A 10218-nucleotide genomic window follows, 5' to 3' on the forward strand; every position below is an offset into this window, starting at 1 on the left:
TACACTGCCTCTAGAACAATCCATCCACTGGAACACCCAGCCTGCTTCTCAGAGAGAGCATCCAGGCCTGCCAGCTCCATCAGGATAATAACTTACAGCTGAGACTGCTGCATTCCCAACCCCTCTAATGTGACTGAGCACACAAGTATAAATATGCCAGACAAGGGAAAATGTTCAATTATTTTATTGCATTATTCTACAATGTACATCATGTCTCCCCGGGCACTGAAAATAGCCCAAGTAAGCCGCAAATAAGATACATCCTGTGATCATCAAAACAAGAACAAAATACAAAGTATGCCCGTGGTTTGCGGCTGAATAAGCTCCAGTAGAAGATTATTGTCTCTCTCATCTTGAGCCTGCTTCTTTTATGTTATATAAATTAATTACACATAGAAATACTTCCACAATGAGATACGGTGCTCACTTCCTGGGAACAAAGCTCACAGGAAATCCCCAGATTTATTTGGGGAGACATTGATGTGGAATTACTCCACCTTTTATTTAGTTACAACTCAGAAATATAGCAACAAAATCTTGTACATTGTAACTCTCACTGCCAATCTTGTTTTCTCTTGTTTGAGAAGAAAGGAAAGAAATGGGGAAGGGGGGTGGAGAGATCACTGAGGTGTTGAGAATACTGGCTGCTCTTCCTGAGCCCACATAGCATCTGCAACTCCAGTTCTGGGAGATCCAACACCTTTTTCTCACATCATCCCACACCAGATACACTTGTGATGCACAGATATATATGCAGGCAATCCACCCCTCCACATACAGTAAAAATAAATAAAACTTTGAAAAGCAAAAAGAAGGAAATAAACAAGTCATGAGGCTAATAATGATGTAAAGATCAAAGAAAAGGTAACATCTGGGAAACTGGGCTTGTTAATCAGTTTATTTCCCCAGAGATTACATTTTTAAGCATTTATTAAGTACTGGTGGCTTACTCTATACTATTTATAATACTAAAAAGAGTGGGGCTTCTGCTGTATGAATGGATTTTCTAAAATGTTGGGTTGTAGCATTCTAATTGGTCTTAATTATAAAAACCCAGAGCCAGATATCAGGGTAAATGCTGAAAATTAGAGAAACAAAGGAGCAAGCCACAGCCACCTCTTACCTTGCCAACTCTTCAGCCTGAAAGGGGGTGAGCTCCTGTCTCCACCCTGCCTTATCACTTCCTCTTTCCGCCCAGCCATATCACTTCCTGTTTCTTCCACTCAAGTGCTGAGATTAAAGGTGTGTGCCACCACTGCCTGACCTTAGTGTCTAGCTCCACACTCTGATCTCCAGGCAGGCTTTATTTGTGAGAGCACAAACAAAATATCACCACATCGGGTCTTTTAAATATTGGCTTGAATCACACATGAGGGGAGCCTTGAGGACAATATATTGTACTGTATGGTACCACAGTTGTTTCTCCCACGTTGTTCAAGGGAAACAGCCTAAAAACTGAATCACAAGAAGTCCAAATGCTTATCAACATCGCCTTAATTACCATAAAGAGGAAAGAGTTTAATAAGAACAATTAGAAGCCTTGATGGACAAGTGAAATAAGAAGCTATTGAATGATCGCACAGACTGAAAGCAAGCGGATTCCTGCCGTGGGAAAACACAGTGTGGACAGAGAAGCATGAGTTCCTGTAAAGACTGCTGAGGGCAACCAGCCTTAACTTACCACAAACTAGAATCATATGAGAAGGGAGCCTCAACTGAAGGATTAACCTAATTGCTTTAATTAACATGAGAAGACCCTCTCCAAGAGGAGAACCATTTTGTATAGGAGCAGGTAAAAGGGTCATAGCAGAAGAAAAGTTATTCACCTTTTGTTCACTTGGCCTTCCCTTTCTTGGCTGAGTGAATATCTCTGGTTGCTGCTGCTACTGATTCCCCTCACTGCTATCAGAACCAGCATTTCCAGTCTTCCATCCTTGACTGAGAACCAGAGGCTCGACAGGAATCTTCCAGATTTTCAGCACCAGCCTGGAACGACTTAGTCTACAAGCCTTGTAGACTGAGCAACCACAGGGTTGTTGGCCTCAGTAAGAGACTGCTAGAGTAGGACTGCTTCCACTGCTGGAGCACACAACCACAAACACTGCTAAAGCACCCAGCCACATGCACCCAGCAACTCCTGGAGCACCCAACCACAAACACTGCTAAAGCACCCAGGAACTGCTGGAGAACTCAGCCACAAACACCCAGCAACTGCTGGAGCACCCAGGCATAAATAATCAGCAACCTCCAGATCCTTGTCCTCTTGGTGGGAAACAATTGTTACTATTTTAGTATGAGCTAATTTAATAAATTATTTTAATGCATACATTCATCCTATTGGTTTTGTTCCTCTAGAGAGCTCCGACCAATAGGATGAACGTGTGAATTAAAACAACTGTCACTCTGTCTGATTAATATAACAGAAAATTGAAAAGAAGTGTAAGCAAAGGAGGAGCAGGAAGAAGAGGAATGGAGGGAGATTTTTGAAGGAGCACACTTTAATGGGCCTTGGTGCAGAGGATAATTCTGTCAGGAAGCCAAGAAGCCAAGTGTTAAGTTTTCAGAAATGGGGAAATCTATTGTGCAACAAAACAAGGAATTGGGGGAAAATATAGTTGTAAATAGAGAACAGCAAACATAATTCTTAGTCCTATAGATGTGACTCTGTCCTAGCAAAGGACTTTTGGAAATTGGAGGAAAATTCCAAATTAAATTACAAGCCTATGGGGCTTTCCATTATGCTCTATATAATGGGGCACTATTGAATAGTTCTAAGTAGGAATTAGACTTTGCCAGCTTTTAGTTCAGGGTAAGCCTGAAAACAGTGTGGAGTATAAATTTATAGCAAAAGTAACCAAAACAGTAAGAAACAAGAGGACAATATTTCTAATGTCCAGGAAAATACAAAGATTTTTACTTAGTACATTAAGTGTTGCTATGACAAAACACCCTAGGTTGTATATATATATGATTGGGCTGGGGAGATGACTCGACTGTTAAAGTCTAGATTCACAACCAAAAATAAAAGAAAAAAAAAAGTTTATTAGTTCACCATTTGGAGGTTCAAAGTCCAAGACCCATTGGCCTCAAATGTTTGTCCTTTGGTAAGGGCTTCAAGCCAGGTGGCATCCTAGTGGGAGAACGTGCAAGAGGGACCACATAATGAGAAAGGATGCCCTAGCTAATTCAAGGGTGAGCTGTACTTTTACAGTCTCCTCTGGTGAGAACCCCTAATTCACTACATTAGTGTCAATCACTTCAGAGGACCATATATATCCCTAGTAACCTAATTACCTTGCCCTAGGCTACATCTCTTTAAGGTTCCATTGCTTCTCAATATCATGACACCAAGAACTAAGTTTCTAGCACAGGGACCTCTGTGCGCGCACACACACACACACACACACACACACCACACACACACACACACTCAAACCACATCCAAACACTAGCAAGACAATTCAGACAGCAACAGCAAAAGTGGCAATGCATAGGAGTCTCCTAAAATTCTAACTTCTGAATGGCTTTAAAAACATGGAAACTGGAGAAATGAGATGGCACAGTAAACAAAATACACGAGAGGAGAAGTTAGAGGGAAATTTGATTATGCAACAACTGATCCCTAGGACATGAATCCTTCATGCCATCCCAGATCTTTGCCTGCAGCTGGTTAGCAGCCCTATCTCTGTGGGTGAAAATCCATCCATTCACCAGAGCTTATTGCTGTCCCTAGTTTCAGTCCTGAGCAGCATGAACATTGAAAGCCAGAACAGTGGGTTGCTGGGTGGACTTTGGCACTGGTCCTGAGACTAATGACTGGCCAAGTGGAAGACTATTAACTTGAAATGATAAGAGAATACGCTCTTGGAGAAGAGTACAAAGAAAGAGGCCTGGAGAACTCTGCTTTTGACTCTTATCTTTGTTAAAGCTCATTTCCATTGCCTGTAAGCTCTGATCGCCTCTTATCTCAAACAGTAGTTTATTTTAGTTTATTTTTTGAAATGGGGTCTTGCAATGGAGCTTTGGTTGGCCAGGAACTCACTATGTAGACTAGGCTAGCGTCAAACTCACAGAGTCATCTGCTAGGATTAATGGTGTACATCATTATACTTGGTATCAGGATGCATTTGCACGAGATGTTTTTAAGTGTTCTGTAAATTTTAAATAAAATGCACTTGTAAGTAGCTATTTTTAAATTATTTCTTTTTTAGATTAAAATATAGTTAATCATTTCTCCCTTGTCTTTCCTTTCTTCAAGCCCTCCTTTACACTCCTCCTTGCTCTCTTGAAAATTCATGGCCTCTTCACATTGATTGCTGTTCCGTACATATATTTAAGAAGCTATTTTTAATGTTAATGAGAGTATGGGGGATGTTTCTAAAAATCTTTGTTCAGAAGAAGCATTAGATATTTTCATTTCTTCTCAGAGGGCAAGAAAGAGGAGGAGCTTTGAATTCAGCATAGAAATAACTTAAGTATTATGGGAAGGCTTAGAAAATAGACTGTTCTTCTGGCTCTGGGTAGTGGTCCATTGTGGACATGAAAAGCACCCAGTTTCTTGCCATCTAGATAGAAGCATCTAAGGAGGACTGAGCTAAGCATGTCTTAGATCCCATTTTCCACAGCTGAAAGAAAGTTTCTCTGAGCAATACCGGATGCCACACAGATTTCAAATTAACTAAAAAGAAATGTCTAGTGTTGTATGAAAGGAGAGAAGGTTAGCACTCCCCTTGACAAGGATGGAAAAGGCCCTTGGGCCTAACAACACATATATGGTTAAGGCATTGGCACCTACTTTATGGCATCTAACCACTGTTTTTTTTATCTTTGATTGGTGTGTAAAATGAATGAAAAAAAAACTTAATAAAAAAAAGTCTAAGCAATTTTCTTAACACCCAACAAAAAATTGTCTGAGAAAGCTTTAAAAAGAAAAGGGTAGAGGCTAGCTAGACCAGTCATTGGTTGACCACTCCCACAATCCCTACTGTACCCTTAAGCCCCCTCACTCCCCCTACACTTCCCATATGCAGGACAGACTTGTAGGTCAAAGGTTGTGTGGCTAAGCTGGTGTCCCAATCCCTCCACTGGAAGTCCTGTAGGGTCACAGGAGATAACTATTTCAGGTTACATGTCTACCATTGATTGCTAGCAGTCTTAGCTGGGGCCATTCTTATAGATTCATGGGAGTTTCCCTTGTACCAGGTTCCTACCTGATCCTGGAATGCCCCCTTTCCAGTTGCCTCAGTACGTGTCGGGGGTGATTCAAAGGGACCAATGGGCAGCACTGGAGCTCTTGGAAAATGGCTAGGCATTTGACAAAGTGAGTGCCTGAGTGAGCCTTGAAGAGGCAAAGTGCCAAAGGACTACATGGTCTGAGGACCTCATGGTGTTATTGAGCATAGCTCTGATAGTTGCCTTCATGGTCACCACATCCCTTATAATCTATGGGTTGTATAAAAACTCTCAGGAGGTTTCTAGCCCCTCAGTGGGCAGTGTTACTGGTACTTAGAGAATAGTAATTGACTTTTTCCAAGCATTGCTGCTAGAGCAGATTAATGATTCAACCACTACCCTTAGAAATAATTTAGACATGTAGAATTGTTAGTGAAGTTGGGTTAAGGTGTTTTTGTTAATGGCTTTGAAGTAGAATATCTTGGGGAACAATTTAAAGTTTAAAAAGGCACATAGTTGAGTGAGGGACTATTTGTAGTCAAGAAAGAAGAACAATGACAGCCTGGCTATTGCTGGCTGACATACCTCTGTGGTAATATTTTATTTGTGCTCTAACAAATAAAGCTTGTCTGGGGATCAAAGGACAAAGCCAGCCACTATGTTAAACATAGAAGTCAGGCAGTGGTAGTACACACCTTTAATCCTAGCATTCGGGAGGCAGAGACTCATCCAGATTTCTGTGAGTTCAAGGCCACACTAGGAACAGAGCCAGGTGTGGTGGCACACACCTTTAATCCCAGCACTAGTTAACCATAGAGGTCTGGAGGTCTGTACAGACAGACAGGAAGTGATAGAGCTGGGAGGAAAAAGGAAGTGATATAGCTGGGCAGAGAGAGGAAGTAAGATGGCAGGGCACAGAAAGGTATATAAGGCATGAGTACACAGGGAGTAGCTCTCTTGGGCTGAGGATTTCCTATCAATAAAAACTTGTGACTGGCTTGTTCTATTCCCCTGATCTTTCAGCTTTCACACCAATAGCTGGCTCTGGGTTTTTTAAGATCGTTTAGCAATTCATGTTACATACTTCTCTTGCTAGGATGGGTTGGTGATCAAGAGTAATGATTAATTCCTTGCATCCATTTCTGTCTTCTGCTTCCTGTTATGATTTAATAAAACAAAAAAAAAAACTGTTGATGAGTGGGTATGCACCCGGAGAATTTAAAGTAGAGCTGGGGCTGGAGAGATGGCTCAGCCATTAAAGGCTAGGCTCACAAGCAAAAATATAAAGTAGAGCTGACTGACTACTTAAGTTTATATATAAAAGTTCAGATTTGTGATTCTTTTAAGGTTTTTTTTTTGTAAGATTACCTTTTGAGATAAATAATAAAGTGACTGATCCTTTCTTTGAAACCACAAAATGCAACCTGCCAGCAAAAGAACTGGCTGAGAAAAAAACTTTGCTTGCTTTTATATTGTTAATCTATAACAAGTTGCTTGGGTATGAATGCATGTGGGTTCTTAGGACAACTTATTTTTTACTTGTAATACGTAAAATGTTTAATCATGTAAGGGATGTGAAAAACATGCTGCTTTTTTTACTTGTATTCATTGTAATCATTCACTTAAAAAATAGAATGTAACCACATTGTAATTTTTATATTGCTTGAAATATTTTGCTGGGGTAGATAAGCTATAAGGGAAAAAATAAGACACAAGAGAAGGAAAACATCAGAAAAGGTTCTCTGACCCGCTGAAGGCTTGCCATTCATCATCACCCTTGGTGAGATTCTGACATCTTGGAGATGTGTGTGTGTGTGTGTGTGTGTAATGTTTTCCCCTTTTTCACTGACCCCAGAGAGTTAAGTTTTGCTCCCCCTGCTGGCCCAGAGAATTATGATAGAAAAATTAAGTTGAGTGATCAGTTTGCCAACTCCATGGGTCCTTCTCAAAACCTGAACTGCTGAAGTCTGGTCCTCATGGCAGCAATAAGTACTCTCCCCATCCATTCATCCACCCCATAACCCTATCCATCATGTTTCCATTCCCACTCCCCTACCTCCAGCCCCACCCCAACTCTCATCCACCAAAAAGATCTCTTCTATTTGCGAATGAAATCCATGCATTTCCCCATGGGTTCTCCTTGTTACCTAGCCTCTCTGGATCTGTGGATTGTAGCATGGTTATCCTTTACTTTACAGCTAATATCTGGTTGTAAGTGAATACATACCATGTCTATCCTTTTGGGTCTGGGTTACCTCATTCAGGATGATTTTTTTTTTCTAGTTCCATCCACTTGCCTGCAAATTTCCTGATGTCATTGTTTTTGATAGCTGAGTAATACTCCATTGTGTAAATGTACCACATTTTTTAAAATCTATTCTTCAGTTAAGGGGCATCTAGGTTGTTTCCAGGTTCAAGCTATTACAAATAAAGCTGCTATGAACATAGTTGAGCAAGTGTGTTTGTGATATGATTGAGCATCTTTTGAGCAGTATAGCTGGGTTTGGGGATAGATTGATTCCCAATTTTCTAAGAAACTGCCATACTTATTTCCAAAGTTGCTGTACAAGTATGTACTCCTGCCATCAGTGGAGGAGTGTTCCCCTTGCTCCACATCCTCTCCTGTCATTTGTGTTTTTGATCTTAGCTATTCTGACAGGTGTAAGATAGAATCTCAGAGTCATTTTGATTTGCATTTCCCTGATGGCTATGTTGAATGTTTCTTTAAGTGTGTTCTCAACCATTTAAGATTATTCTGTTGAGGAATCTCTGTTTAGAACTACAGCCCATTTTTAATTGGATTATTTGATCTTTTGATATCTAGTTTCTGGAGTTCTTTAAATATTTTGGAGATGAGGCCTCTATCAGATGTGGGCCATTTTGTCCTATTGACAGTGTCCTTTGCATTACAGAAACTTATCAGTTTCATGGGGTCCTATTTATTAATTGTTGATCTTAGTGTCTGTGATACTGGTGTTTTATTTAGGAAGTTGTTTCCTCCACAAGAGTGAGTCCACCCCTGACACTGACTGGAGTGCCAGGACCCAGAGGATGGATGGCCCAAAGACCTGGGATAGAATCAAACATGATTGGGGGAAAAAATCTCAATGTAATGATGTCTAACGATATTCTGCTATAATCATAGATTGGTGACTGTCCCACCTGTCATCAGAGAGCCTTCAACCAGTAACTGATAGAAACAGATGCAGAGACCCACAGCCAAGCATTGGGCTAAGCTTGGGGAATCCTGATGAAGAGAAGGAGGAAGGACTGTACAAGCCAGGAGAGTCAAGTACACCACAAGGGAACCCACAGAAACAACTAACATGGTTTCATAGGAACTCACAGAGACAGAACCAACAACCATGGAGCTTGCATGGGACCAGCCTAGGTTCTCTAAATAAGTTGTGTAGCTCGGTCTACTTGTGGGAGCAGGTGTCCTTAATGCAATGTCTGGCTTTTGGGAACCTATTCTTCATACTAGGTTGCCTTGCCCAGGATTAATACAAGGGGAGGAGCTTAGTCCTACCTCAAATTGAAATGGCATGCTTTGTTGATTCCTAACAGAGGCCTGCCCCTCTCTGAACAGAAACAGAGGAGGAATAGATTGGGGCAGGGGAGGTGTGCAGAGGAGAGGCAATGGGGAGGGAATGGGAGGAGAGGAGGAAGAAAAAACTACACTCAGGATGTAAAATCAATGAATAAATTTTTTAAATAAATGAATAAATAAAAAAAGGGGGAAGAAGTAAAATCTAGTGATTTTTCAGTCTGAAGAAGTCAGATGTGACTAACTTCCTGACAAATGAGAGAGTAAATCAAGGGAATAGACATAATTTCTCCTGCCTTCTAGAGGTTTTCCCTAGAAAAATGCCTTATTTTTTAAGCCATACAAGTTTCAGAGGACTAGCATGATGTAATACATAAGGCCTGCTCTGAATTCTGTTTTTCTCTCATAGGGAGTAAGGTCCTGAGCAAAATGCTTAGAGTCTTTAAGGTTAAGATCACTCAAATGCACAAGTTAGGCAAGACAAAACAAAATAAAAACTCACTTATAACCAAGCCAAAGAAGAGAAAGCGTCTGTCTAGAATCTGTCGGGATTACACAGAACTAGTGATGGCCTTAAACAGCCCTTCCTGGATACTTAGGGACTGAGATAATGGATGAGGAGATACTGAGCAGAACCTCTCTGTTGCCTACAGAGAAACCTATGTCCAATTGTCTCTGGGTTTAAACATGCACAACATGTCAGCTGAGCAGGCAAGTCTCATGTAATCACTGACAAGATGGTACTAAAGGAATCATTCTAAATGAGAATGGAGTTATGAATCAAAACAAAAGGCAATAATAACAACAAGGATAAACAAAACAAAAATCCCAGCTTAAAATAGAGAAGTAAAAAATCCATTTGTAGTAGCAATTTAAAACCTCCTTGGGAAGAGAGAGGGGAGAGGGAGAGGGTGCAATGGAGAAAAGTACTTTGAGCTGACCCGATAGCAAACCATAGTTTTTTTGAGTGATGGGTAACTGACATCAGAGTGTCTTTTCACTCAGCCAGAAAAAGTGGTCAGGTAAACCAAAACCAAGTAACAGGAAAATTGTAAAGAGGATCCTGAAAAGACTGAAATGGAAATATCATTTCAGTCTCACCACTGTCCAAAAGGGTGGAGAGTAATAGTTTGAAGAGATAATCTGTACTCTTGTGTTCATTGTCACATGATTAACAACAGACACAATAATCAGTGGAATCAATCAAATTGGCCATAAATGAATGAATAGATTAAGAGAGTTTTTTATTCATATATAATAGAAAATGATTCCATCATAAAAAGAAACTCTGTTATTTAACATGAATCAGAAGCATGGAAAAGCCAAAAGAGTATTATGTTAAGTGAATTAAGCCAGGCACAGAAAGACAAATACCATGTGTTCTCACTCAAATGTAAAAGTTAAAATAGTTGATCTTATGAAAGAGTAGCATAGCAGTTACCAACATTAGGGAAAGTCAGCAGAGAGCTAGAGAGAGCAGGATGGTGGTTACATACATT

General features: G+C 40.4%; 1 non-coding gene across 1 annotated transcript; it reads left to right on the plus strand.

Moving 5' to 3' along the window:
* Positions 1–4695: 4695 nt before the first annotated feature.
* Positions 4696–4821, plus strand: LOC114684300. Its single transcript, XR_003733284.1, has one exon. It is a non-coding gene; the product is annotated as a U6atac minor spliceosomal RNA (small nuclear RNA).
* Positions 4822–10218: the final 5397 nt, after the last annotated feature.

The sequence above is a fragment of the Peromyscus leucopus genome, chromosome 1 (assembly GCF_004664715.2).
Source record: "Peromyscus leucopus breed LL Stock chromosome 1, UCI_PerLeu_2.1, whole genome shotgun sequence".
NCBI lineage: Eukaryota > Metazoa > Chordata > Mammalia > Rodentia > Cricetidae > Peromyscus > Peromyscus leucopus.